The following is a 21,127-nucleotide window of genomic DNA, read 5'->3' as shown; positions in this document are numbered from 1 at the left end:
ACATCTTAGTGATGAGCATATTGTGGACTGCCCCAACACCAAGCTATATACCCAAATGTCCAATCACACAACAAAACTCACCTGCAATATCACCTGCCGTGCATTACACATCGCCATTTAAGGGTGGAAGTAGCATCACAGAATAGGGCGGAAGTGAAATTCCGCACAGAATGTCCTCAGCCAGCTAAAGGTATAACATAGGGAAAACAGAAGTGATGTTCCGTCTAAAGAAGCACCACTCATCTAAAATTACTAAAACCAGAAGACACTGCACACAGAGAGTGGAAATAACATTCCACTTTATCTCCCAGTGTCATGGTGACAATAAACAAAGGTAGAGACCATCCTTAAATGTCACACAAGGTTAAACAACAAGTGTACTGCCGTGAACAGGGGCAGAGACTATCCCTAGATTCCTAGATACCATGACAATGTTAGGCAACAAATATAGTACTAAAGCATACAGGTGATATTAATCGCACGGAGTCTGAAATGTATCGGACATCTGGGCACATAGCTATACATATAAACAACCCATATGATATATACACAAAAGGAACAAATCAAAGGAACAAAGGAGACAGACATACACATAAATATATTCAAATATATAGACCCACATAAACACATATAATCCAAAAGATTACCATCAGTTGTTACAAAAAGCAACTAAGAGATAGTGCTTCATTAAGTCCGTTTGGTGCCATTGTATTTACATGGTTTATCCAGAGACATTCCCTTTGAAGCAACAGTTTTATCCGATCCCCACCTCTCCTGAGAGGGGGTATATGGTCAATGGGCAAAAAACTGAATTATCTCATGGTATGTTTACATGAGGCAAAATGCTTCACTACCAGTGGTGTGTTAGAATCCACCATATGCATCACTTTTTTGATAGAAGATCGATGCAATGCGATCTTTTCTTTCAACAACCTGATGGTTTTTTCCACATAAAGCAATTGACAAAGACATTTAACCAAATAAATTACATAATGGCCTTCACAATTCAGATGATGTTTGATCTCATATTTATTGTTCTTCCTCGGATCTACAAACTGAGTACCCATGAGTAAAAATTGGCAATTTACACATCTGTGGCACTTATAGGCTCCATTTCTTCAGCATAACCATGTGTTAGATTTGATGTTTCCAATATCAGACTTAGCTATAATGTCTATAACATTACTGCTTCTCTTGTAGCAGAATAACAGCTTATCTTTACACATCTGGCTAATAGTGTCATCCGACTGAATTATGTGCCAGTATTTCAAAATTCTGTCATGAATATGATTGGATGCAATGGAATAAGTGGAAACAAAAGCCATATGATTCGTTGAAGTATCAGTATTCTTGTTAATCAAAGCTTGATATTGGGTCATTGTCAAACACTGCATTTTGGCATCTTGAATTTCATGTGAGGTATAGCCTCTGTCAATAAATTCTTTGTCCATGTCCCATAAAGCATCAGGCAACTCAGTCCCATCAGAGGTATTGTGTACAACCCTTATTAGTTGTGACAGTGGCAAAGCATGACTAAGTGGGGCAGGGTGAAAGCTGTCTGCTGACAGCAGCATGTTTTTGTCAGTCATCTTTTTGTAAAGTCTGGTGGACAACATGTCTCCAGATCTATATACGTAAACATCCAAAGAATTGACGGTGGTCTCAATAAATGATACAGAAAATCTGATTATGGTTTCAAGCGCATTGAGATAATCAATAAATTCCATTTGGAGTCCTTCCCCACCAGTCCAAATCATAAACAGGTTATTTATGTAAAAAACATATATATGTGTGTGTGTATATATATATATATATATATATATATATATATATCGAGTGAAAAGGGAATGTGCCATAATATGTTGTTTTTCATACATATGCATAAACATGTTTGCATATGATGGGGAAATGTTCGACCCCATTGCAGTACCACTAAGTTGTAAATAAAATGAGTTCTCAAAGAGAAAATATTTTTTATGCAATACAATCTCTTTCAAGTAAAATAAAAATTCGACATGTGATGTGAAATGGACTGGAGGAGAGAAGACCACTGACAGCATCCAAGCCATCATAATGGTCAAAATTTGTATATAGGCTTGTGATGTCAAGCGTCACTAACAAAAGGCTATCAGGGAGCTATCCAGTTGATTTGAGCTTTTGAATAAAGTCGCTAGTGTCTCTCAGATAAGAACTAGTGTTCTGTACAACTGGTTGTAACCAAAAATCTATGTATTGCGAAAGTCGTTGGCATAATGAGCCACAATAGATAATAGGCCTCCCTGAGGGCTTAATCAAAGTTTTATACACCTTTGGCAACACATAGATTACAGGAACCATAGGGTGCATCTATGTAAGAAAATATGAAGTCTGCTCATAGATCAAATTATTTCAAAAGACCAAGTTGTATCACTGTTGCAATTTATTTCTTATAATTATAGGTGGGGTCATAAGTTAGAGTCTTATAACAATCCATGTCCGAGGGTTGTCTCATAATCTCAGACATATAGTCACTTTTATCAAGCAGGACTATACTGTCCCCTTTATCAGAGTGGTGCCCAACAATTGACTTTTTGTCTTCCAATGAATTAATGGCCATATTCTCTTCCTTAGATAGATTAGAAAAAGAAATCCTTTGATTGTCCATGAAACCCAATTTATCTATCTTAAACAATTTAATAAAGGTTTCAATAGAATGATTACAACAAGGTGGATCAAATACACTTTTTGGTTTAAATTTTGAAGCATCATCTGTCATTTGAGGATGCTTCACAAAAAAAATCTTTAAGTTTCAACAGCCAATGAATTCAATATAATTCAACAATAAAGTCAAAAGAGCTTTGTCTAAAGGTCCACACAAAAGACATACCTTATTCAGAGGTATTGGAAATATAAGAGGAAAGACTAAATGTCACTATTTCCTCTTGCCTCTTTGTGCCAGGTTTTTGCTGCTTGTTCCGTCTGGCCCCTCCCCTTCTGCAGGGCCTTTGCTTAATGGACCTTTGTATTTTAACATGGTTATGTTCCCCTTTAAAAAAATTGGCTGTGATTGATCGGAATTACTAGCAGACGTATGTGTTTCTATGTCTGACAAAGATTTATCAGGTCTAGATTTCCTAAACCTCAAAAAGCTCCTATAATTAGGTTTGGACTTGCCCCCTTGGAGCCATGCATATACTTTTAAAACCCATAGATAAGAATACACATGATTGGTTAACTAAAATTAGAACTAACAACAATCAGTGGTATCTGTCTTCAATATATCCAATCCTTTTCTTTCGCAGGCTGCTATATCTCTATAAAGTGAATCAATGTCTGAATTAACCTGTTCTATAACCAGGATAATTAGTTGAAATGAGCAATCATTCAAAATTTACACCATTGCTTACAAAAAGCAGTATTAGATCTGCCTATTGTAGGTTGATTTTTTATCCTAAAACCTCTTGGTATAATCTTTTCTTTTTAATACTTTAATAGCATCAAGCCATGCAAATTTAATTCAACCTTTCTCTTCCTCAATTTGAGCAAGTCAGAAAAAACTTCAGTTGGAGTGTCCACATCAAATGCTAATAACTCAGTATCAGCAAATAAAATCCTTATTTTCAAACCTTTTCATTTGAGAGAGCTCACTTGACAAAGATATAGAAGGATGCATTCAAAGTGTATAATAAGTCCTTACAAGAAAATTTCAAAATAATAAAGAAATAGACAAACTGTTGCTATAGTGGTGTTAACCAGCATACACAAATTACTTAATCCAAATGAGAATGGCAGCACAAACTTTTATCAAGTAATTGGCAGGGAGTGCAAGGCACATAAAAAATGTAAACATGGAAAAAAGAGAGCCAGTACATCCAATTAGATAATGAAAAAAGCTATACCATATATAAAGTGTATCAAAAACATTTCAGTGCATCCATAATAAAGTGCATATTCACAGTGGGCATGGGACAGCTGGGTATATTCAATAACATGCATTAAACCATAAAGTACTCATCAGAAGCAGCATGAACCCAGGTTCCTCAGTCCAGTGTCACCCAACAGCAGCCATTTTGGTGTTATCCAAACACCTTAGTCATGAGCATATTGCTGACTGCCACTACACCAAGTTATATAACCACATGTCCAATCACACAACAGAACTAACCTGCAATATCACATCGCCGTTTCCGTTCAATTAATTACTGATGTACAGGTGGATAATTTACTCTAGACCTGTGATTGGATTAAAGACATTTAAATAGAGAGCACGGACACAATGGAAACTATGCTTCTATTTTCCTTCTGAAGAAACCACCACCATACACAGCTGAGAAATGCGTAAAGGACCGGGGACTATTCCACTGATGTGCAGCTGCTCCATATCATATTTACACTTGCCGCTTGTCCACCAACCCTAGAACTCCAGCTACCCTGCATGCTGCTTTATCAGCCAGTGGTCCATATAAATGGATATAATTCCTCTCTTAGTGGAGTGACGGGACCGTGTGCTTTCGGTACCTGATACCTAGAGATCAAAGCCTGAGCACCGGGAGTGGTAAGAGCAGAAATTAACATATACTGCACAAACCGGGTGAGCTAAAAACTGAGATTGTGGGTTTTACATGTAAAAGCAAAACTGGAGATAAAAGAACCAACCTGGCAATAAGTATTGTGGAGACAAAAGGCTAAAGTGATGGAGATGTTGCAATAATTATATCTGCTGCATAATAATTTATCTGAAAAGGTGGATTTTTTATCAGATTTTTTATTGTTCTTTCATTGTTTTTTTATGTTTTGTACTAATATTAAGTGCACTTTTATAGTATTAAATTGAGTGTATATGTGTATATATAGAAAATTAAATATTGAATACAATTTATATATGCTCCTTGTTGATATAATCAGCTGATGAATATTTAAAGGAGTAAAACAGGATTACTCAGTAGGAGCTGCAGTCACACTCATTGTAAACATTTTTATGCAGAGAAACATATTCTTAGAAAATATTTTAAATTGTTTAAGCGCCTGAATATTCATAATTGAATAAATTCTATTGCTGTTTTTCTGTGGTTTTGGGCAGCTATTCTTTTTGTATTTTAGGAATGGTATCAATGAGAAATGTGGGGGAGAGAAATTCTGGAAGGAATTTGTGGTTGAATAATAATTTGGAAGATATTTCCACCTCAGGTGAAACTTATAGTTTAGACATGCACCAATTATTTAGAAAATTGGAAATGCTGCTTAAATTGGAAACTAGGCACCGGCTTGACCAGATGATGTTGAAAAAATATATTGATACTAATATGATCGCAAGGGCATTAAGAATAAACAAATCATGTTCTTTTTAAGAAGATCCTGAATTCACACGAAAGTGGAACAATACTCTTGATAATTGTTCAATTGCATTGATAAAATTGTTAATATCTCATAGATAAAATAGAGGAACTGCACTAAATCAATCAACATATATAATTAATCATTAAAATATAGAAATATTTAATTCAGACATATAATAATCACATAAATGCATGGGTCCCAGCATAATAAAACATGAACAATATTCTCATATAATGAGCATGACAAATTCCTAAAAAAAAATTGCAAATCAGAAGAAAGCAATAGTGATATTTCCTGTGAGTAAAGGCAGTAACTGGTGAATAAAAATGTCTCAATGACCAAAAACTGGATAATCCAGAAAATCCTCTATTGTGGAAAGTATTGTAACATAGTTCCAAAATGTAGCAAAAAGATAATACAAGATAACAGGCTGTATTTCCTGAAAAGATGCAACAGTGTCTCTAGTATGAAGCGGTGTTAATATTTACATAGATTCCATGGTCATTTGCCAACCAAGAACTAAAGTGGACGGCTGCTGTTTGCTATAAACAGCATAAATAGTATGGAGCTGATAATGCTGTTTGAGTCTAAATTTGGCTCCATTCTAAGTCCGTGCTGGATGCGGTTGTCTCTGCACACCTCGACTGATGAGACCGACGTCTCTAGCAGGTGAGGGGTGGTGTCCATCAGGAACATCAGAGCCGGAACTCCTGTCTCTCCAGTGAATGATGCAGGGGAGCAGGTGGGTATCTGTGAGCAAGATGCTGTGTCCACTGTGTGTAAACTGCAATCAGCAGTGAATGGGTAACACACAAGATATAGATGGATGGTTCAAGCTTCCATATCCTTGTATAATGGCAAATAAACAATAGAGGATTATGCAGTCTTCCTTCTGCCAACCTGTATATGGGGGCATTTGAAGAGAAATATATATGGGGAGATCCTTTTTGGGTCAACTTTGTGTTCTACGGCAGATTTATAGATGATTTACTTATTATTTGGAATGGGAATGTAGATTCAAATATCACAATTTATGTTACACCTTAATAATTACACATTTGGATTAAAATTTACATTTAATCACCATAAGTCTGATATCACCTTTTTAGACATAGCACTACAAATAAATGGAGATAGTATTACAAACTCAACATATAGGAAAAAAGTTGACTGTAATAGCTGCCTTAATTATCAAAGTTACCACTGCAAACCATGGGTAAATAATATCCCCAAAGGACAATATCTTAGGATCAAGAGAAATTGTATTGATGATGCACAATTTATGATACATGTAAATGAGTTAACAGCTAGTTTTTTGTAACAGGGTTAGCCTATTAAATTGTTAGAATCTGCTCTTTTGGAAGTCTAGGGTAGAACAAGAGAGTATCTTTTAGATCCTATTAATGGAGAAAAAGAGAAATATGGAAGCTGAAGTTCAATCATTGAAAGATGTTCCTTTATTTGTATCCAAATTTAATTCAAGATCAAAAGAAATAAAACATATTGTTACAAATAATTTTTCTATCTTAAAATTGGACAAAAAATTGGTAAAAGACGAGGATGAAGAACATAGAATTATCTTAAAGCGAGCTAATAATATAAAAGAATATTTAGCACCATGTCATCTAAGGGTTATGAATGGAAAGAACATCAATAATTGAAATTGGTTTAGTCAAAATATTGTGGGATGTTATAGATGTAGAAAAAACCATTGTATGACATGTAATTTTGTGAAACATAGAAGTAAGGATTTTGGCTCAACATAATTTAAAAATTCATACCAGGTAAAACAATTTATTAATTGTCAAACAACCTATGTAGTTTACCTCATAACTTGTGAATGTGGTTCTCAGTATGTAGGATGGACCATAAGGACATTGAACACCAGGTTCCTAGATCACAGATGGAATGTTGTCGGAGGGAACCATAAACATAGTGTTTCCAGATATGTTATAGACAAACATGAAGGGAATGGGAAAGTATTTAGCATACAGGGGATTGAATCTGTGAAACATACAGAGAGAAGAGGAGATAGATTTCTTTTTTGCACAGGATATTGGATCCTATTGGATCCATTCCCTGGGAACACTTGCCCCGCAAGGATTAAATGAACAGATAAAGCTAAATGACATCTGAATAATATTGTTTACATCTAAGTTATTTCTTGTTTTCTGTTTATTTTTCATCTTATATTTATCAACTTGGTATGCTACTTTGTATCATCTGAGTATGCTACTTCGTAGTAGTGGGGAATACATGTAGATCTGAAGATGTCTTATTGCTGAAATGTAGGTAAAAACTACCTTCTAAATAAAGAAAACATACATTCCTGTATATTTCCCTTTTTCATAATAATAAAAATAAAATGAAATATAGTAAAATCTTAAATTATAACAACAAATTCCTTCGCAATGGGGATTAGAACCCACAATGTTTTGTATACAGATCTGCTGCATTAGCTGGATGAGCCATCCAAGCTAATGTTAAATGAAGATAGATTTATAATTTATTTAAAATATTAACTCACACATACTAAAAACCATGTATCAAATTTCTTAATGATGGCTTTCTATTGATTTATGCATGGTACAGGTTGAGTCTCCCATATGAACAATGCTTGGGACCTGGGGTATTTTGGATATTGGAATATTCCGTATTTTGGAATAATTGCATATCATAATGAAATATCTTGGGAATGTGACCCCAATATACACACAGAATGCATTTATGTGTATATACACCTTATACACACAGCCTGCAGGTCATTTTATACAATATTTTCAATAAATTTGTGGCTCAAGCAAAGTTTGTGTACAGAATCTAAATTCATTATGTTTCATATACACCTTATACACACAGCCTGAAGGTAATTTTATACAATATTTTTAATAATTTGTGCCTTAGACAAAGTTTTGTGTACGTTGAACCTTAAAAAATCCAAGGTTTCATTATCTCAGTCATGGCAAAAATATTCCGTATTTCGGAATATTTGGATATGGGAGACTCAACCTATATATAGAAATAAATTACTTATGAATTGTTTCTCTAGAGATAAATTGTTAAATTACTCTCTCTCTCTCTCTCTCTCTCTCTCTCTCTCTCTATATATATATATATATGTTAGAAAATAAATAAATGAGACAAACAAATCCTATTTCTGTTTAATTAATTACTGATGTACAGGTGGATAATTTGCTGTAGACCTGTGATTGGATTAAAGACATTTAAATAGAGTGCACAGACATAATGGAAACTATGCTTCTTTTTTCTTTCTTAAGACACTTCCACCCTACACGGTAGTGAAACGCGTAAAGTACCAGAGACTATTCCACCGATGTGCAGCTGCTCCTTATCATATTTACACTTGGCACTTGCCCACCAGCCAGAGAACTCCAGCTACCCTGCATGCTGTTTTACCAGCCAGAGGTCTGTATAGGTGGATATAATTCCTCTTTCAGTGGAGTGATGGTGCTGTGTGCTATCGGTACCTGACACTTAGAGATCAAAGCTTGAGCACCGGGAGTGGTAAGAGCAGATTATAAAAGACATTGCTCTTGGACTGAAATTAACATATACCACGCAAACCGGGTGTGCTGAAAACTGAGATTGTGGGCTTTACATGTAAAAGCAATATTGGAGATAAAAGAACCAACCTGGCAATTGAGTATTGTGGAGACAAAAAGCTAAAGTAATGGATATGTTGCAATAATTATATCAGCTGCATAATAATTTATCTGAAAAGGTGGATTTTTTATCAGATTTTTTATTGTTCTTTCATTGTTTTTTAGGTTTTGTACTAATACTAAGTGGAATTTTATAGTATTAAATTGAATGCATATGTGTATATATAGAAATTAAAATATTGAATACAATTTATATAATCAGCTGGTGAATATTTAAAGGAGTAAAACAGGATTACTCAGTAGGAGCTGCAGTCACACTCCTTTTATACATTTTTTATGCAGACAAACAAATTCTCAGAAATAATTTTAAATTGTTTAAGTGCCTGAATATTGATAATTGAATAGTTTAATTCAGACATTGAGTCACTTGATAGAGATATAGTGGCCTGGGAAAGTATATGATTGGATATATTGAAGAATTCATATGGAAGCTATAAAAACTAAATTCCTGGCGAGAGGATATGGCCCTAACCTATTGGAAGCTGCCATGAAGAAAGCATTGGTATTGTCATGTGATGAACTTTTAACTCCTAAAGATGATGGTTCATCTAAAAATGAGAATAGGATGCCATGGGTGGAACACTATAACACACACAGTGAAGTAATTAGGAGGGCTACAAACAAATATTGGCCCATTGTTACTTCTGATCACAATCTAAAATTACAACCGAGTCGCATTATGCCATATTATACACGGGGATGCAATAAAAGAGATTGGCTGGTTAAGACAAACATTGTAGGACTGGGCCCTTTGGGAAGCAGTCATTTTTTGCATCCAAGGCATGGATGTTTCAAATGTTTAAACTTTCTGACATGTCAGTATTTGACAGCTGCTGAGAATTTTTCCCATTCATATAGTGGTAAAAGATACATTATCAGGCATAGGGTAGCATACACTAACAGATATATTGTTTACTTGCTCACCTGTCCCTGTGTTTCTATAGGTCTTGCCTATGTGGGCAAGACCTATAGAAAATTTTGTGAACAAATGGCGGTCCATCGCTCAACCATGCGGCTATTTCTACAGGCAATAGCGATCAGCCGGTGGCATGGCATTTTGCCCTTGCTGGGCATAATGTGGCCACCATGAAATATATTATCATTGACCACATTCCAAAATCACCACGAGGAGGTGATAGGTCTTTAAAATTATTAAGATGTGAAACACAATGGATCTGTCGATTGGGCACTTTGGCATTCAGGGGCTTAAATGAGAGTTTGGGACTGCACTGTTTTCTATAACTATAAGATGCTATTTTGGTCAACACAGTCAGTTAATTATTATTGACACATGATGCCTAGTATTTTGTGCCTATATCTATCTTTATAAAAAAAATTGACCTTTTCTTTCTATTATTAATATTTCATAATATATATACTAGCAGTTTATTTCTGAGAGTATATAGTGCTTGTCTTTGTGATGTTTTTATACCCATGTATTTATTTATTTTTTGATACCCTAACAGAATCATGTATACATACATGTGTTGTTTTTTGATAGCATGCGGCATATTCCACTGCGTATATTGGGAAGGTATCATAAAATGTGCTGATCATGTTAGTAACAAGTACCTTTGATGTATTCATCATCTATGACTCAACTTCACCTATTATATTGTATGTTATTTTTCTGTATAGCAGTTTCCATAGCTACCGCCGCCGAGTGATGACGTCTCATATGTGCGCCATCCCTGTGGACACTGCCGGAAGCTGGGAACCGCAATACACGTGGTGCGATGGTGGTGGTATAAAGTAAGTGTTTTTGTTAATGTATTTTATGTACCTTGAAGATGGAGCAGTAAATATTGCTCCAAAATGTTGGATAAACTTACCTGCTGTTTGATTCATTATTGAACTGAGTGCCGCCATCCATGCTGAATATGTTTGGGGTTTTTGCTTTTTTGCTTAAGTCCTAATACGGAGGGCACCAGTGACATTGTGTATTACTTGACGGAGTGCCACCCTATCTGGACTATATATATATAACATGGGCTTGATCTCCGGCACTCCAATAAATCATAATGCAATGCTTGCGCTGGTGCCCTCCTTGGGATACGATCCCTTAAATAAGTGATGCAAAAATGGTGGCACTCAAGTGTCTTAATGATGCAAAGGAATACTTTATTCCAACGATTTGGGACAGGTGCCCGTCATCTGCATGCATATATATCACTGTTCCCATTCCATCTGGTTATGAGACATTGCCATTCCTTTCAATTATAGTCAGTTTACCATATAAGAAGGAAAAGATAAAGTTGTTTCTTATTATTTCTAGTTTTTCAAGGAGAACTAGTGTACCCTAGAGAGCGCTACATCAAGAGCACAGAACTTGATACAAAAAATACAGATCTGTCATTAAGGAGATGAAGAATTTCATATTATTAAGATAGAGTTTCATAAAACAATGCAGAGTTAACTCACAAAGAACTAAAGAATACAGGGCTCTCGTGACAAAATACTTGTTTTCAAGTCCGCATGGAAAACACTTAATCCAGGATCAAACAGTGAACCTCGTTCCATAACTTTATATGTTTTGGGTAAAGATATCATATTTACCTGTGGGAAAAAAAGCTACAAAAAGTATTAAAAAAGTAAAATTATAGATATACAGTATGCATACAGAATAGAGTATAAGTGTTTTAAATTGGCTAAACATTAGTTAATGCCTGATTCAGAGGTGGACTCTAATGCAGCCAGCTACTGCATCTTTTTATGCAGCACAACTTCATCAGTATGCTAATTCTATAGCTGATGGGATCCATACAGAGATGCCCTCCGGCTGCATTGCTAATCTGCTGCATTACATAAAAGGTTGCACCACTGGCACCATCAGACACACATTGGTCATACCAATGGACATTGGAGCAGCCCTATGGTTTCTCAGAATGTCTGTTGGAACATGGCCGCCAGTAGCAATGCAACTGCAAAGAAAGATACAGTAGCTGGCTGCGACACGCCTGTGACATGCCTTCATCTTGCTAGCTGATCCCCTGGTACTACCCAGGAATACACATAGAATTGTCTCTTTGGGATGCATGTAAAGGTGTGACTCAGATGCATGCACAGACTGAGAACATTGGCTGCTTGCAAAATCTACACTGGATTACCTCTGAATCAGAGAGGTGATATTTAGTAGTTAATTCAATTTAGTAGTTTATTTAAGGCCATTCAGTATGCATTTAGTAGTTTTTTTTCAATCTTAAAGTGTTCCTGTTAAGGTAAGAAAAGAGAAGCTGATGAGATTGTGTTCCTATAGTATAATTAACATCAATAGCATTTATTTCCAGTCAATTTTGACCTCCTGACAGCTCACAATATTATTTTTACCTATATTGGCCGAAGGCTGCAGTGAGCAGGCTGGCTAAACTAAGTGAGAGAGCAGCAGCAAAAATATATGGAAGTTTAAAAGAATCTAGCACATCTATAAAACATAGTGGCACAGTAATGGCAGACAAGATGGCAGTTTAATAAAATATATAACCCAATATAATGTTTTCATTAATCAAGAACTAACAGCCTGCAATTAAAATCCTCATAGAAAATATAATATATTAAATACAAGCTTCTCCAAACAGCAAATCACTGGCCTTAGCCCAGTTCAGGTGATTGCTGCCACAGTAAAGTCTAACAGAAAGCTAGATCACCATCAAACTAGTTCCAAACAGCTAATCACATGACTAAGACTAGTACAGGTGATTGGATGTGGAGTAGTTAGAGGAATGTAAAGCCTTTTTTACTATAAGGAAATTAAATCTGAAGCATGGAAAAGGTTATTAAAAATCACACTTCCAAATGTGCATTTTTAGTGCAAATCTAATTTATTATTAGATTTGTCAAAAAAATATAGGAACAGTACATATAGTTGAGAGCAATGTCAGGGCCACCATCAAATACACATAGTTCAAAACGTAAATACACAACAAACAAAAAAAGGCTGTGAATATAATAAAAATATTCTACAAATTTTTTTTTTAATAAAATAGAAACAAAAGAAACATCAAAACAATAGGGTAGAAAGAAAGAGAGAGGAGAAAGGAAGAAATAGGTATAGAGCAGAAAAAGAGAAAGCAGTTGCTACAGGTCAAATGATGCAGTCTCATGTCTTCTAGAGCAAAATAAAAAAGTAGTATATCGAAAGTAGAGCTACGATATAACCTAGCAGCCAGTTACCAGAAGCCCAAATAAACTACAATTTAGATCGAACCTAAGAAATTTAGGACCAAGTAGAAAGGATATTTTAAGGGTCACAGCTTCTTACAAATCCATTCAGCGAAACTGGGTGTCTCTAAAAGACTTGTAACCACTGTTCAAATTACAAAGCAAGAATTTCTTATATCTTGAGAGGGGCCTGGATGACAAATGAAACAGCCAAAACATAAAGTCTGTAGGGACTGGTTCACCCAAAATTTTTGCAGAAAGGGTTGGAGGACAGGGCATTGCCACCAGATATGGAATGGGTTACCCGGAGCCCTAGAACAACACCAGCAGATATTTGGCACACCGATCCCCATCTTAGAGAGGGTGTCTGGGCACCTATACAAATGGGAGAGTAATTTATATTGGGTCTCTGTGACACTAGTACTAGAGGAACAGACATGGGCAAATGTAAATATTTTTACCCTCTTATCGTTACCCAGATCATCTCCCTACCCACGGTCCCAAATTTTGTTAATAGTAGGCAAAGAAATGCTAGCATCTGCCATTAAATAATTATATATCAGATATATAGTATGGGTTGGAGAAGCAGAACTAGCACATAGTTGTTCAAAAGAAGTATAGGCTAAACAAAGGGTCTTGAGAGGGCCGAGAGATTGCAGGAAATGATGTATCTGTAGATAATACCAGTATTCCTTAGATGGTAGGTTCCATTTATCACATACCACTTCCACTCACCAGCTCCCTGATCATGAAAAGTCCCACTGCATATCAGGAATTGAAAGCTTTAATACCCATACCAGGAGAAAATTGTTCATTAAAAAGATAAAACATAAGGGAAGAATTTAATGAAGATATCAAGGGGGACTTCCAGATAGCTTTCCAGCAACTTAAGGTGGGCCCAATAGTAGGATGAGAGATATTGGGGAGGGTGGGAAGCCATCACCTGGCTCTCAATTTCCACCCACTATTTGGGAGTATCTGATCTGGACCATGCCAAAATTCCATAGAGGAGACAAGCCTGGTAGTACCCCTCTATCACAGTCCACCTCTGTCTTTGTAATGAAACATAAGGTCTAACTTCAAACGGGGTCTACTACCTCCTCATACAAAATCTCTAATTAGAGCCTGGACTTCTAGAAACCATCTAGGAGGTAACTTAATTGGCAGGGTCTGCAACAAATAAAGGATCTTAGGAATAAAGGGCCTGATTCAGACCTGCTCGCGAGCGCTGATCGCTCGCAAGCGGGTCGATGGTGCCCTAGTGCGCATGCGCACGACGGAGGCTGCTCCATCGTGCGCATGCGCGATATCCAGCTAGCAACAGGGAAGCCGTCGCTTCGGGTCTCGCACCAAAGGGGGCGTGCTGTCGATGGTGAGTGACAGCATGCCCCCTTTGGTGGGCATGCTGGGGGCATGGCTGCCCAGATGGAGGCGTTCCCATGGGAATGCCTACCGTCTGGGTCCGGCCCCACTGACATCACTAGTGATGTCAGTGGGAGTGTTTTTGGATCTGATAGAGCCAAAAGCACTCCTGGGCTTGCGGCAGCGAGACCCTACCACAGGGTCTCGCCGCAAGCCCGATGGTCGCGATGGTCTTGACCATCGCGACCATCTTTTTGGCCGCTCGCATAAGCTGTGGGTGGTCTCCCACAGCTATGCGTGTGGCCAGGAGGCCGCTCCATTTTAAGCTAGGCCGGCCCTGATTCAGAGCGAGCGCTCTGGTCCGAGCGTCCGGCTCTGACTCAGGCCCAAAGTTCATTTTGAGGATCCCTAGCCTCCCAAACCATGAAAAAGGTCTGGACTTACACACCTGTAAATCTGCTCGTAATTTGTCTAAACAGGGAGTTAAATTGGTCTCAAACAAATGGGAAAGATCTCTAGTAAGAATGACACCCAAATATTTTAGGTAAGAAGAGTGCCAGGTAAAGGAAAATGCTGACTTGAGGCCTGCTACCATCTGAGGAGGTGCTGTAACATTCATGACAACTGACTTAGAGTAATTCATTTTAAAGTAAGAAAGGTCCCCAAAAATCTTAAATTCCTCTAATAGGTTCAGTAATGAGATGACAGGATTTGTAATTGTGGCCAGTAAATTATCGGAAAAGAGAGCCAATTTATATTCACCACTTTGCAACCTAAAACCAGATATCTCTGAATTCAAATTAGTTGACCTTGCCAGAGCTTCCATACCTAAAATAAAAATCAAGTGGTATAAAGGGCAACCTTGTCTATTCCCATTGATTCTAATGCGGACCAAGGGGGAATGATAAAGGGTGACGATATGCTGAATGCAAACAGGACCCAATCCCAGGTGTCCCAGCACAACAGGCATAAAGCTCCAATCTACCTTGTCAAATTCCTTCTCAGCATCTGTAGACAGTAAAATATCTGGGGATGTCCATAGACATGATCTGGTGAATGAGATTTACAATTTTGGAGGTATTGTCCCTGGCCTTGTGGCGCAGAAAAAAACCTACCAGGTCGCTATGAATCAGAGAAGGCAGGAAATGTTTCAATCTATTCGCGAGACTCTTCTAATATAGTTTAACATCTACACTGAGAAAGGAGATTGGGCAGTAGCTGAGATAAAGAGAGGGATCCTTGCCATCATTGGGAATTACCATGATATGGGATTCTAAGGATTGGTGGGAGAAAGTTGTCTTATCTAATACAATATTGAAGGCTTCTAAAATTAAAGGAGCCAATTTGTCTCTGAAGGCCTTATAAAAAGTAAAAGTGAAATCATCAGGGCCAGGGCTCTTCCCAGAAGGGGTGGATTTGATTGCCTCCTCAAGTTCACATAAAGTAAAAGGCTTTTCTAATCCCTCACTGACAAGGTCTTCAAGTTTAGTGAACTTAATTCTAGAAAGATAAGCCTTAATGGATTCTTGTTTACCAAAAGCGTCAGGGAAGGCCAAGGGAGTGGGAAAGTTATACAGTGATGAATAATAGATATGCATAAATCTTCCACAATCTTATGAGTGTCTTGGAAGATCCAACATTTCCCATCCCTAATTAAGGGGATAAAGGAATAAGCTCTTTGAGCTCGCAGAGCTCTAGCCAGCATTTTTCTGGACTTGTTGCCCCAATGATAATACCAACTATTGTATTTGCTAGAAGAATATTTAACCTTGTTCAGTAAAAGCTTATTTAATGTTGGTCGGGTTTGGACTAGATCCACATAAACGTAAGAGGATAGGGAGGCTTTGTGAGACCTGTATTTACTGTAATAAGTCTGTTGTCTTCCCCACCCATTGTTTCTTTAAAAAGGAACCTAGTTGAATGCATTTTCCCCTTATGATGCACTTATGAGCTTCCCATATAGTGAGGCCAGATACATCTGGAGTAACATTACAATCAAGATAGACATCAATAGCCTCTGCTATTTGAGAATTACAATAAGAGTCAGATAGAAGGGACTCACTAAAAAGCCAGGATCTACATAATGGGTCAGTAAACCTGAGGGAGAGATCTACACTTACTGGGGCATGGTCTGACCAGGTTGTCACTCCTATAGATGTTGCCGGTACCAGGTGAAGATGTCTATGACCAATTAGTATATAATCTATCCTGGAATATTATTGGTGAGAACTAGAGTAGTATGAGTACTGTAATCTCTTTCTGAGGGGTGAAATAAACACCAGACATTTGACAGCTGATGAGCAGGGGTGGGGAACCTTTTTTCTGCCGAGGGCCATTTTGATATATATAACATTATTTGCAGACCCAGTGCAGACCATGCCCTCCCCATGTAATGTCAGATAGGGTGGGGCCACAATAATCGGTGATTACAGCAATGCCCAGAGCATCCTCAGGATGCTCCAGGGAGCTATAAGGGCAGTGGTGTGACCATCTGAAGCATCCTGAAGATGCTCCAGGTGGCACTTTTGCATAGATTCTGGGTGTGGGGTGCCATTCAAAGCACCCTGCTAGCCAGATGAGACTAGCAGAATTAAACTCCAAGGGCCAGACCAAATGCTTCAAGGGGCCTTATATGGCTCCCAGGACTGGGGTTCCCCACCCCTGGTATAAAACAAGCATACTATGAGGGACCATTCAAGAACCAGATGAGGATATCTTGGGTGTGATCTAAGTCCCAGTTGAAGTCCCCACCTACTATTAAGACCCCCTGCTGGAGAGTATCAATCTCATTCAGAACCCTCTCAACAAAAAGTTGGTTGACCCTGGTTTGGGGCATAAATATTAACAAATGTGAGGCATTTGTTAAAGATAGAGCATTTGACAGGCAGACTTCTCCCCTCCTCCAAACTATGTATTTCAGTATTCTGTTCCGGCAAATGTTTAGCAAATAAAATAGCAACTCCCTTGGATTTCACTTGGGAATAGTTACAAAAATAAGTTGTGGGGTAAAATTGGTTACTTAGACATGGGGCAGAGAGGAAGTGATGAAAATTACTTTCCTGTACTAGAACAACATCTGCCCCATCCAAATGAAAATAATGGAGGGCCTGAGCTATTTTCTTAGGGATGTTCAACCCCCTGGCATAAATATATATTATACAAAGCAGAGATGCCATGGATGAGGGGATAGGGGAAGTTACGAAGCAATATATGTCAAGACTGGAGGAGCAGTAAGAACAATGAGAGCAAGAAGCGAGGGGGAAAACAAAGAAGAGGGGAAAACTAAGAAACAAAAGGGGAGGGGGGAGAAACCTAAAAAAAAAATTACATTATAACTACAGTACATCAATGAGAAATGGACTACGCTGCCGGACAGTAAGGGGACCACCAGGGTGCAGTCACAAGCTACCACACTTCTAATGCTGGGCAAAGCGAACAACGGGCCAGCGTTCACTGAAAATTCCACCTACCTTCTGTCCATCATTCTGGGATTGATCTGGATTGGCTCCATGTCCATGTCCTTTGGCTGTGAATGCTGCTCTAATGCTAGTGATAGCGTTTCAAGTGTTTCCAGTTTTGGCAGGGTCTCCTTTAATCCAGTCGAGTATCCAGCCCTCCAGCTTGTCTTGTAAATCTGATGTTTGGGTCATCTGGGTGGCACAGTTCGCATACCATCTACCTGCCAATAGTGTCATCCAGGCGGCATGGTCGATTCTCCAGCGTCAGCTGCTTATGTCAACCCGGTGACACAGGCCACACTCCAGCATCCGCAGTACATAAGCCAGCATACTCGCACTTGTGTCAACCCGGTGTCACAGGCCACACTCCAGCATCCTCAGTATGCAAGCCAGCATACTTGTACTTGTGTCATCCTGGCAGCACAGGCCACACTCCAGTGGCTTGTGTCAACTTGGCAGCACGGGTCACAATCCAGTATATTTCCTTCAGTCTTCTGTTACAGCAGCCAGCCAAGGCACTTCCAACCCTCAGGGCTTCTGCCAGCCTAAAGGTTGCATCTCATTTTCAGGCCCACAGACCACATCCAGCCAAGGCACTTCCAGCCCTCAAGGCTGCTACCGGCCTAAAGGCCGCATCTCATCTTCAGGCCCACAGGCCACAGCCAGCCGAGGCACTTCCAGCCCTCAAAGCTGCTACTGGCCCAAAGGCCGTATAACATCCTACTAGCTCACAGGCTTCAGCCACTCTTTCCTATCAGCTGTTTAAGCTGCTACATGGCTGGATCTAGTCAAAACATACCCACCTTCAAGGCGATTGCAGGACTTTCTTATTAATATATTCCCACCATCCTTTACAGGTGCCCATGTCATGGGAAAAAATTAGTGGTAGGGGACACACAGGGGACCCCACCATTTTGTAAAAAAAATAACAATATAATAGAAAATGCAAAATAGCATCAGTGCAAATAGTAAAAAAACAGTACCACATAACTCCTATGTAAAAGTTATACATAGTTAAAGTATCCATATGGGCAGACAATGAGAGAAAATAGGAAATAAAAAAGACACAACAAGAGAATATATGTGACTTGCTTTGTCTAGTGTTTCTACCCTTAGTTTAACTTGAACAAATGGACTAGATTCCTAAATCTGGGGTGACGTTAATGAAAGAAGTCAAAAAGACCCATCCCAAATCAACTCTATAACCAGTCGAGGGTAACTAAAAACAGTCTCAATTGCCTCAAAACAAACCGGTCTTGCATCAATTGGGGTCAGGCCTCACCAGAGAGTCAGCTCCCTTGGACTTCTCCTTGTCACAATCCAAGGTTCTTTGTGTGTGCATGTGCATGAAGTACTCAAAATAAGGTTAATACAGCCGTCAGGTATAATGAAATAATGATTTATTAAGCAACAAGGTTTACTCATGAATGCAGAAATGAACAGGTCTGAACAGAACAATACAGAAGCAATGAAGACGATAATCACTAGGAATGGACAAAGTTCTGTTGGCTGATGTAGATAACAATCACTGAGTTCGGAATGGAACTATTAACAGGGAGTCTATGAACACAGGTAAACTAGTAGGACCAGATGGAAACGGACTGGATACACAAAGTTAAATACAAAAAGTCCAAGGTAGCAATGCACTTTGTTTAAATAGATACTGATGATGTGAAGCAAACTTTGTAATTGCTGACAGCAACAAAGTCCAGAGTAACTGATATGCAGTTAAAAAAAAGTCCAGGTAAGTTGGTGCAATGTAATATTAATACTGATTAAGAAATAATAAAGTCCAGAGTAACTGATATACAGATAAACCAAGTCTAGGTAAGTTGGTGCAATGTAATAATAATAGTGTCCAGCATGGCTTAGACAGGAAGCAGAAGAAAACTTGGTTGAAGCGAGCCAAAATCCAAGGTAGTAACAGGCAGAGGCTATCTGGGAACCTGGAGCAAAGTCACAGAGGCAGACTAGATGACCTGACACTGATTGCTCAGTTCTGAGGAAATATAAAGCTAGTTCCCAGGTGCAACCCACAGCTGCTTGATTAGGCAATCAGGTCTGCAATCAAAGACTAGCCATGGTAGAATGGGCTAGACAGGCCTTAGGCAAAGAGTAACACCAGAGGTAGGAAGAAGGAACTACACAGACTGTGACACTTATTATGGTGCTGTACTTGTTGACATTGGTCTCTCTGCAGACAACTGGGAGGCAGAGAGAGTGGAAGTGAAAAGGCCTGCCAATCAGGAAGGGTGACAAGCTCCAAACCCAGTGCAGAGCAGAAGTCAAGCAAGTCCACAGGATTCTGGAGAGTCAGTTGTTTGCCTGCTTGGTTGACCTGGAGAGAGCGGGAAGCCCCATTTGTATTTTTGAACATGTTTTTGCAAGGAATCTGTCAAGGGCTTTAGTAGCTGTAACTGTTGGAGAGTATGCCAGTAGAGGTCTTGAAAAATCTGTAGACTAGTTTCATTGAGCTCCACTCCCTCTAAACTTTGTGGAGAATCTCCTTCTTCTGTGAGGAATAATGAACCCAGCAAATAACATCTCTTGAGCAGTCAGTAGCCAGGCCCTTTGGACAAATAGCTCTATGAGTGCGGGCAAACTCAATAGGGTCATTGGGGTCTAATTCCAGGATTTTGGCAAAGATTTTATTGAGGGAATAAATCAGGCATCTGGAAGTCCCTGAACCTGAATGTTGTTCCTGTGACCTCTGTTGTCCAGGTCATCCAGTCTAGTTTGCATGGCCCTCATATCCAAGGATTGTTGAGAGATTAAGTCATGAAGTTTGGATAACTGGTCATTAACAGACTCTTTCTTCTACAAGTGTAACAATGCAGGACCCCATGTGTTTAACAGCCAGCACTAAAGAAATCTGGGTCTGGAGGGAGTCCTGGATCTGCAACTCCAGGGCCTGCATATCTTGTGGAGGGGCGTGTCCGAACATAGGTCAGGACTTCCACAATTTCACCCCACAATTGGGAAATTTTAGCATTAAGATCTCGCGGCAAGGGAGAAAGTGCCATGGCGGAAGAGGGTGTTTTGGACAGACTCAGAATCAGTCACAGGGGAGTCCGCAGAGTGTGAGATAGATAGGTAGGATTGCAGGTTGGGCTGAGAAGAATTGACCCTTGGCATCTGAGATTCCTATTT

This window comes from Taudactylus pleione, unplaced genomic scaffold (assembly GCF_031769625.1).
Source record: "Taudactylus pleione unplaced genomic scaffold, aTauple2 ptg001314l, whole genome shotgun sequence".
NCBI classification, from domain to species: Eukaryota; Metazoa; Chordata; class Amphibia; order Anura; family Myobatrachidae; genus Taudactylus; species Taudactylus pleione.
Note: the sequence above shows the minus strand (reverse complement) of the source record.